The 10,931-nt window shown below is 36.8% G+C and overlaps 1 pseudogene; it reads left to right on the forward strand.

Annotated features, from left to right (window-relative positions):
- The first annotated feature begins 1,512 nt into the window (after positions 1 to 1,512).
- Positions 1,513 to 3,378, forward strand: LOC128317242 (uncharacterized; annotated as a pseudogene).
- Positions 3,379 to 10,931: the final 7,553 nt, after the last annotated feature.

A 10,931-nucleotide genomic window follows, 5' to 3' on the forward strand; every position in this document is an offset into this window, starting at 1 on the left:
AAAAATGAAATATTCAAGAACAAATCATGCAAAACGTGCTAGAAATTATAAGTCATATATCTACACTGTCAAAATAACATAAAAAATGCTTTAGTTTCAGGTGTGCAGTACCTCCTCTGGTAACTTACCTAGGAGTTTCACGCCAACAGGGTGAAATACTTAAGTAATCACAATTTAATTTTTTTTTTATTTGTAAATAATTTTGCAAACTATATAGAATTTTCTCCCTGCTTCAATATAATAGGCTAATTAGTGTAAATTCTTGACATAAAACTAGGTTAGATTTGTATCAGTCCTGACCCTGTCATTAAAAATAAAACTGTCAGCGGTGTTGTAGGTTCCCAAAACTGTCCCGATGAGGCCATATCCATGGTTACAGTTCAGTTTGATGAGCTTGTCTTTGTGCTGTATTTTTCACATTCTCTTCTACCGTATTTTCATTTTTCTTTCTCTCGAAGAGAGCTTTTGTATTTTGTCAAGACAAGCGAGCGGAGGCCATCCACACCGGATCCACGCCGTCTAAAATAATATCAACAAATCTTCAACTAAGGTGCTTTAAACAACATGTCTAACATTCAGCTTGCTCAGTGTGTTGAGTGCAGGATGTTTAGTCACTCTTCCTCCGTCATTAGTAATAGCTTTATTTGTGATAAATGCATGTTAGTTAGCTCTCTGACGGAGAAGATTGCAGCATTAGAGGTGCGCCAGACTCTAGAGAGGGTTAGTGAGAGTGAGAGTAGTGTAGTTTCTGTAGGGGAAAGTCTGGATGCCTTAGGCGGAGTTAGTAATCCCCCAACTCCGGCATTAGAGCCCTCACAGCGGGGCGAATGGGTGATGACTCAGCAGCATAATCGCAAAGCCAAAGCTAACGCTAAGGCTTGCCCACAGGAGCACCACTCCTTTTTGTTTCACGTGTCCAACAGGTTTGCTCTCCTCAGTGAAGCACCCGCTGAGAAACCTGAAAGAGCTCTGGTTAAAGGTGACTCTATCTTGCAGCACGTGAAATTAGCTAAGACTTTAGGGGCACCAGCAGCTTTAGTTAGGTGTATACCGGGAGCCAGGGCGCCGGACATAGCAGGTAATCTTAGGGTCTTAGGCAAGCATCGGTACTCAAAGATAGTTATTCATGTAGAAGCTAATGATATACACCTTCTTCAGTCAGAGGTTACTAAGAGTATCATGGTAGAGGTGTGTAAATTAGCGAAGGCTATGTCCGATGCTGTAATATGCTCTGGCCCCGTCCCAATGTGGCGTGGCGATGTAGCTTACAGCAGGTTATGGTCGCTGAACTGCTGGATGTCCAGGTGGTGCTCCGAAAACAATGTGGGCTTTATAGATAATTGGGCTATCTTTGAGGGCAAGGCTGGCCTTTTCGGGCGGGACGGTATCCATCCCACTCGGGAAGGTGCTGCTCTCATTTCTTGCAGCATAGCACATAGTCTCAGAACAGGCCTAGTTAATCGGTGGCAATCCAGGGCCAAGGCCAGGGAGCAGACAAGCAGGCTAAACTGATCGTCTGCTAGCTGCACTGAGTCGTCACTTAGGTACCACCATATTGAGACTGTGTCTGTTCCCCAAGCTAAACAAAATTATAGACATACTCAGACAGTTTGTTTTAGTAACCTAATTAACATAAAATTAAATCAAACCGAATGCGTAGCCAGCACCGTTGATCTCAAGCTAGGACTGTTGAATATTAGATCTCTTGCGTCTAAAGCGCTTATTGTTAATGAAACCATTACTGATCAGGAGTTTGATGTGCTATGTTTAACAGAAATGTGGATTAAACCAAACGGGTTTGTAGCATTAAATGAAGCTAGTCCTCCCGGGTACAGTTACATACATCAGACACCTCTAACTGGCAAAGGAGGAGGCATTGCAGTCATTTATAATGATAATCTAGGCATCACGCAAAAACCTAGTCATAAGTTCAACACATTTGAAGTTCTTTATACTAACATAACATATGTAGCCACTAAAAATAAGTCTACCCAGGTGATTCCAGTAATTATTATTTACAGACCCCCAGGGCCATATTCGGAATTCCTATGTGAATTTGCGGATTTCATCTCTAACCTGGTTGTTTCTTTGGACAAAGCATTAATTGTTGGAGACTTTAATATTCATTTTGATAATCCAGAAGACCCTCTGAGAACAGCAGTTGTGTCCATACTAGATTCTGTAGGGGTTAATTAGAATGTAATAGGACCCACCCATAGTGGTGGTCACACTCTTGATTTAATACTAACATTCAGTTTAAATATAGAAAATATAGTCTTATTTCCACAGTCTGAAGCTATCTCAGATCATTACCTCATCTCATTTAAAATGTGTCTTAATCATAGTATATGCACCTTGCCACGTCACTGTGTCAAACGTACTTTCACGTCAACAACTGCACAGAGTTTTATCAGTAATCTCCCAGATTTACTAACCATGATTGGATCACCGTCTGATCCCAAAGAACTTGACCAGGCAAGAGAATGCTTAGAATCAACATTCTGCAACTCGCTAGATAAGGTAGCTCCACTTAAAAGAAAAATAATTAGGGAGAAAAGGCTAGCACCCTCGTATAGCGATCACACACGAACTTTAAAACAGACCTCTCGAAAACTAGAACGTAAATGGCGTCAAACTAAATCGGTAGTATTTCAAATAGCATGGAAGGAGAGCCTTTTGAGCTATAAGAAAGCTCGTAGTGCTGCTAGATCAATAAGATTCTTACTTAATACTGTAGCAAAATTATCTAGGAATAAGATCACAATAGAAACACGCACACAATCATTATATAGCGGTGATGACTTCATGAATTTTTTCAATGGTAAACTTGAAAATATCAGGCAAGAAATTCAGACTATTAATTTAAAACCAGACAGTTTTATAACTAACCCTGTAGACGATAATATCAGATCAACAATTACAATGTTTTACTCCCCTTGAAGAGACTGAATTAATTTCACTATTTTCATCATCAAAATCATTAACCTGTATACTAGATCCTTTACCTACTTGTTTCCTCAAACAGATAATTCCTGAAATAATTAAACCTCTTTTAAAAATAATCAATTCTTCCCTTAGCATTGGCTATGTACCTAAATCTTTTAAATTAGCAGTTATCAAGCCCTTGATTAAAAAAACCTGACCTTGACCCCTGTCAGCTGTCTAACTATAGACCAATATCAAACCTCCCCTTTATCTCCAAGGTCCTAGAAAAGGTTGTAGCACAGCAGCTATGCTCATACTTACATAGGAATAACATTCATGAAATATATCAGTCAGGATTTAGGCCTCATCATAGCACAGAAACAGCACTGGTTAAAGTTGTAAATGACTTGCTACTGGCCTCTCATCAGGGTTGTGTCTCCTTGCTTGTGCTGCTTGACCTTAGTGCAGCTTTTGATACCATTGATCATGCTATTCTCCTCGATAGACTAGAAAATGTAGTAGGCATTAAGGGAATGGCCCTTTCCTGGCTCAGGTCTTATTTGACTGATTGTTATCAGTTTGTAAACGTAAATGGTGACTTCTCTTCTCATACTAAGGTAAAGTTTGGTGTTCCACAAGGTTCTGTTTTAGGCCCATTGCTCTTTTCTTTATATATGCTACCTCTGGGCAAAATTATCCGTAAACATGGTATTAGCTTCCACTGTTACGCTGATGACACACAGTTGTATGTTTCAGCAAAGCCAGATGACAAACACCAGCTTAATAAAGTTGAGGAATGTGTAAAAGACATTAGAAATTGGATGCTTATTAACTTTCTCTTACTTAATTCTGACAAGACAGAAATACTTGTACTAGGATCACATGCAGCTAGAAGTAAACTTTCTGACTACATAATAACTCTGGATGGCCTTTCTGTTTCATCATGTGCAGCAGTAAAAGACCTTGGTGTGATTATCGACTCTAGTCTTTCTTTTGAAGTTCATGTAGATAATATCACTAAGATTGCTTTCTTTCATCTCAGAAATATTGCTAAAATAAGAAATATATTGTCACTACACGATGCAGAAAAATTAGTTCATGCTTTTGTTACCTCTAGGTTGGGTTATTGTAATGCCTTACTGTCTGGATGCTCCAGTAGTTGTATAAACAAGCTCCAGTTAGTCCAGAATGCAGCAGCAAGAATCCTTACTAGAATCAGAAGATATGACCACATCACCCCTATCTTATCCACACTGCATTTGCTCCCAATCAAATTTCATATTGATTATAAAATACTACTATTTACCTATAAAGCACTAAATGGTCTCACGCCACAGGACCTGAGTGAACTTTTGGTCTTTTATGATCCGCCACGCCTACTCAGATCAAAAGGTGCAGGCTATTTGTTGGTACCTCGAATAGTGCGTGCTACAGCTGGGGGTAGAGCTTTCTCTTACAAAGCCCCACAGTTATGGAACAGCCTTCCACTTAGTGTTCGGGGCTCAGACACAGTCTCAGTGTTTAAGTCTAGGCTGAAAACGTATTTGTTTAGTCAAGCCTTTTGTGAATAGTTTTCTTAGGTACAGGGGCAGGTCTGGAGGGTTTCACAGGCATAGAGTGTTGTGGTGAACTGGGATGTTTGGATGCTCTCGCCCTCCCACTCTCACGCGTTCACTCAGGTTTGTCAATGGTGGAGTGGCTGGCTGACTTATGTCCCAGGGTGCCCTCATGTCTGTGTTACCTTCTGGCTCTCCCTTTTAGTTATGCTGTCATAGCTAGCCTTGCTGGAGTCCCTGCTTGCTCTCTGCACACAAAGTACATTGTCCATAACCATTAGAGGACAAAAGCTTACCTAACAAACTCTCCCTCTCGCTCCATCTCTCTCTCTCCCCCTCAGTCTCTGTCAAGCTACACATGCTACTTCTGAGATGCCAGTGATCCTGACCCCTTCTGCTCCTCCTCGCTGCTTGACCCCATCCTGATGCCCCTTCTGATCCTCCTCGCTGCTTGACCCATCCTGATGCCCTACCTCTGGCTGGAGTTCTCATCAGTTTAGTTCGCTCGCTGCTGCTGGGGGCAGCCCCATATGGACGGTCTGAAGAACCATTTGGTTTGCTGGGGATAGTCCCATCTGGGGGCTGTGGAGATGGCTTGGGAATCACATACTGGGAGCTGTACTGTAATGGCTTGGGACTGCGATTGCTGTAGTGGCTTTGGGGCTGCGGTTGCCATGAACACCTTCATACTCAGGACTCCATCAGTGGACAGTGAATAGATTTTAACCAACCGGACTTCTTGCAAAACCTGTGACGAATTTATTGGTTGCACAATTGCACTATTTGTACTATACACAATAATAGAAAGGATTTATTTACAATTGCACTATCCGTTGCACCCAGATGAGGATGGGTTCCCTTTTGAGCCTGGTTCCTCTCAAGGTTTCTTCCTCATATCATCTCAGGGAGTTTTTCCTTGCCACTGTCGCCTCTGGCTTGCTCATTAGGAATAAATTCACATATTTACAATATAGATTTTTTGTTAATCCACTTATTTCTGTAAAGCTGCTTTGTGACAATGTCCATTGTTAAAAGCGCTATACAAATAAAACTGAATTGCTGTATAAGTCTAATAATCAAAACTGATTGGAATCCTTCTTTCTCAAATTATACACTAAAGACAACTTGATAAACATTTCCAGTCCTTCATTTTTTCTGTCGTGCCCTGTCCATCTCAGATTTTCATATGCTCTCTTTTTTGTAAAGTAGGGAAAGTAGGAGGACGTGGTGTGCATTAAGTCAAAAAGTCTAAAAAGTTCTAAAAGAGGACAAATAGTAATTCAGTTTATCAGATGCTGCAGAAAGTCTCTGAAAGACACTTAGATCTATAAAAGCTACAACACCGATAGTTTACCTTCTTCACATTTCAGGTATGATTCAATATTCTACTTCAATACTTCAGTTATTTCCTACCACTAGGGGAGATGTTTTACAGAACTTGACATGGTGTAATTTATATTTTAGCATATTTGTGTTCTTTAGAATAGGGCTATGCAGAGATATTTACACTGGAAGGTGATTACCGTTAAAAAGAGACTCATGGATCAAGGTTTTAGAAACACAGACTACAGCATAAGAAGCAGAACCACTCAAATTTTCATTCGATTGTCTAAAGCTGTGTAATATCTCTATTTTTATAGCACCTTTCAAATTTGAATAAAAAAACTTAAAGTGCTTTACATATTGAATTATTAGAAGGTCAGAGCAAGGTATTTATAATAAATCACATTAAATGACAAATCTACAATCACTAATGAATTGACTATAAAGCTATGAGAATTACTACAAATCACAAGAAGTCTTTAATGTACAAATTATTTAATGTTGTTTTGCTTTCTGGAACATTATTTCTTAGGTTAGGCTTAATGTAAGAAAAACATTTTCACCAACTGTATTGAGTCTTAAATAGTCTTAATAAATCATAAAATCATAAATCAGCAGCTGTGAACATCTGACTGTTTCACACAGGATACAAGTTAGTGTTAGGCTGAATTCCTTTGTTCACTAATGCATTTCTAGTGATTAGTTTAATAAATAGTTTGCTATTAGTTTAGTATTTAAGATTTTTCTGGAGTACACATCATGTTGAAAACTGTTTAATGTTGTTAGCGTATTTAACATGTGACTATTAGGAAAACATGTACCCACTCTTGATGTCAGGGACTGGTAAGGTGAGGCGGATGCAATTGTTTTATTTAAGGAACAGGCAGACGAATCCAAAATGTGAATCACACTCAGAAACTGGAAGCAGGCTGAGGTCAGGCAATTTGCAAACAACGATAACTAGGTAATCTAGAGAGCAATAACGAGGAAACACAACAATATCGAGAACCAGGAAGTCAGAACACAGTACAAAGGCTCGGTAATGACAGGCGGGTACACACTGAACAATACTTTGCGCCAAACACAGAAACATGAGGGTTTAAATATACAAACTAAACAGGTGCAAATAATAGAAACACATGAGGGAGACAACCAGTGACAGGACAGGGTGGAGACAAGACATGAATCAAAACAAAAGCATTTGGCAAAGTAAAAAAGCAGCACAGGCTGTATGCGCGCTGAGCACTTGGGGCGAGAGGAAAATTCCTGACACCTAAACATAAGTGATTATTCAAACTACAAATTTAAATAGAAATACAATACTCTAATTCCATATTGAGCTGTACTGTTCAAATTAAATGTTAAAATGTGTGTGTATTGTACAGGTAGGGTGTTTATTTTATTTACAGTTAAATTATGATTATTAAATAAAATCTTTTCTGTTCTTGTATTTACATAAGCCTTTCATAAGAAATCCCAAATGTTGTAGTACAATTTAAAATAAACCTAGAACCAAGAGTTTATAATATTATTTTCTGAAAAATAAAAAATGTTAAACACCATAAAAATTTCTCGCCTCCCACCAGCATGAGCAAAACTTAAGAATTGTTTCCAAATTATCCTGATAATTCATGATCTAGATATGACTCACATTGACACACTTCATCATTTGTTCTTTCTTCTCTAGCCCTCATGATTCTCTGTTACAAAATTAATGTGTCATTTTGCTGTTATTACCTGCAATGACAGTGACACTGAATCCCGTTCTATGCGACACTGTTTGAGGAATGATAATTAGTCACTAATTACATTATTGACTACAACTCCCCTGTAGTGATTTGTGTTTAACTTCAAATATAATCATATGTAGTGATACAGTACTTGAAGTCATCAATTTTACTGAAGTTACTGTTTGATCAGGACTGCTGAGGGACTTTGATCACATTTCTTATTTCTTAGTGAGTTTCCCAACAACACATCAGTGATGGAGCAGCGTCTGTTCATATTTCTGTTTTTCACAGGTAAGAGAAGTGTGGGTCAGGGTTAGGGTTGGGGTTACGGTTAGGGGGTTAGGGTTAGGGTTAGGGTAAGGGTCAGGGTTAAGGAACATACCTTTAGCTTGGAAATTTTAACATGGGCCGGAATAGGCAATCTGGATTTTTTCCAGAATCTGGATTTTTTATGGAGCACATTATTGGATCATTTTCTTGGAATGACCGGAAATCATATTTTTGGAAAGGGCGGGAAACACTTCTATGTCAGAAGCTCATTTACATATTCCAAATTAATGATCTTTTCCCTAATTTTTAAAAATTTTTATCTCTGATTTTTACAAATATTTTATTCATTGGTTTCGATTTTTCTTTTTGATTTTATTGTATCTGATTTTATTTTTTTTATATTTGTTAAATCCTTTCTTGTACATTCTTGCTCTTTAAGGTAACTCTATTAATTTAAAATAAAAAAAGAGACACTTCCTGTGATATGACAGAGGTTAAAAAACTCACTTCCTGTCACATGGCAGCTCATTTTCATAATCCAAAATTATGATTCTTTTCCCTAATTTTTTCAAATATATTCTCTTTGTCTTTTTTACTATGATTAATTGCTTTTGCATTTTTTTAATAATTGTGGAATCATTTTTTGCACATTCTTGCTCTTTAATGATAAATCTATTAATTTAAAACTTATATCTGTATTTTACATATATCTGTAAAGCAGCTTTGTGATAATGTCCCATTGTTAAAACCTCTACACAAATAAAATTGAATTGAATATTGTAAGACATTGGAGTTCTGATTGGAAGGTCATGAGTTCAAATCTCAGCACTACCAAGCTGCCACTGCTGGGCCCTTGAGCACTTACCCCTCAAATGCTCGGTTGTATGAATGAGATAAATATAAGTCACTCTGGATAAGGGCGTCTGCCAAATTCCATAAACGTACATTAAAAATCAAAGAATCTTTTGATAATCATCTGATATATTTGTATCTACTTTGTAAGTTGATGATTGATTGGTCATGTACATTCCAAATCAATGAACATTTTTCCCTATTCGCCTAGACTTTTTGTTTTGATTTTGTAATTTGATGGAACTTGTTCATGTACATTGGTCATTGTTTGGCTTTGGGTTACTGATCAGAAGGTCGGGGTTCAAGCCCCAGCACTGCCAAGCTGCCACTGTTGGGCCCTTGAGCAATGCCCTTGACCCTATCTGCTCCAAGAGCGCTGTATCATGGCTCATCGTGCACTCTGACCTCAGCTTCCTGAGAAGCTGCGATATGCAAAATGTATATGTGACAAATAAAGGCTTCTACTTAATAATCTGATAAATTTGTTTTCACTTTGGAATTTGATGATGAATTTCTTGTACATTCCAAATAAAAGAATCTTTTGATAATCATCTGATATTATTTGTATTGACGTTATAAATGTGATGATTGATTGTTAATGTACATTCCAAATCAAAGAACTTCCATATCAAATAATTTGCAAAACAAATAATATAATTTAATTTAATAATATAATTTACATATCAAATAATATTTTAATAATCATCTGATACTTTTGCTTTGACTTTTGAATTTGATGATAACTTCTTGTACATTCCAAATAAAAGAATCTTTTGATAATCATCTGATACTTTTGCTTTGACTTTGGAATTTGATGATAACTGTTCTTGTACATTCCAAATCAAAAATATTTTCATAATCATCTAATATATTTGTACTGACTTTATATGATCGATCATGTAGGTTCCAAATCAAAGAGCATTTTCCCCTATTCATCTATACTTTTCTTTTGACTTTGTAATTTGTGAGAATTGTTCATGTACATTCCATATCAAATAATATTTTCATAATCATATGATACTTTTGCTTTGACTTTGGAATTTGATGATAATTGTTCTTGTACATTCCATATCAAATAATATTTTCATAATCATCTGATACATCTGATATTTTCATAATCATCTAATATATTTGTACTGACTTTATATGATCGATCATGTAGGTTCCAAATCAAATCAAAGTAGGTTCCAAATGCAAATTTTCCTCTATTCATCTGTACTTTTGTTTTGACTTTGTAATTTGATGAGAAATGTTCATATAATTTCCATATCAAATAATATTTTCAGAATCATCTGATACCTTTGCTCTGACTTTGGAATTTGATGATAACTTCTTGTACATCTCAAATAGAAGAATCTTTTGATAATTATCTGTTATTATTTGTATTGACGTTATAAATGTGATGATTGATTGGTAATGTACATTCCAAATCAAAGAACATTTTGCTCTATTCATCAATACTTTTCTTTTGACTTAATAATTATCTAAGTAATAACTTAATAATCATCTGATACTTTTGCTTTGACTTTATTTGAATGATTTGTCATGTAGATTCCAAATCAAAGAGTATTTTCCCCTATTCATCTGTACTTTCGGTTTGACTTTGGAATTTGATGATAAATTCTTGTACATTCCAAATAAAAGAATCTTTTGATAATTATCTGATACTTTTGCTTTGACTTTGGAATTTGATGATAACTGTTCTTGTACATTCCAAATCAAAAATATTTTCATAATCATCTAATATATTTGTACTGACTTTATATGATCGATCATGTAGGTTCCAAATCAAAGAGCATTTTCCCCTATTCATCTATACTTTTGTTTTGACTTTGTAATTTGATGAGAATTGTTCATATATTTTCTATATCAAATAATATTTTCATCATCTGATACATTTGCTTTGACTTTGGAATTTTGGGATCATTTTTCCAACAAAGCCAAGACATGCCTCCAACATTAGGGCCTTATTTGGATGTCCCAAATCAATGAAACTTACAGCTATGTTTGGAATTAGAATCATTATTTGCACAAGTGTTATAAGGGTATTGGGACAACTATTGGCTTTTGGAATGAAAGCCATGAATATGGAATGAAGATTAATATTTTTAGAAGAACCCGACGCTACGCAGGCTACCCGGCCGACCGGAAGCGCTCGAAGGCGGCGCAGAGACCGTAAACAAAGACGGGGGAAGCGTGGAGGTCTAAGAGCTAAGCTAAAGCTAACACCACACTGGCTTTCTCTACCCAGCATTTTCCTCACTAATATGCGGTC

This window comes from Pangasianodon hypophthalmus, chromosome 23 (genome assembly GCF_027358585.1).
Source record: "Pangasianodon hypophthalmus isolate fPanHyp1 chromosome 23, fPanHyp1.pri, whole genome shotgun sequence".
NCBI lineage: Eukaryota > Metazoa > Chordata > Actinopteri > Siluriformes > Pangasiidae > Pangasianodon > Pangasianodon hypophthalmus.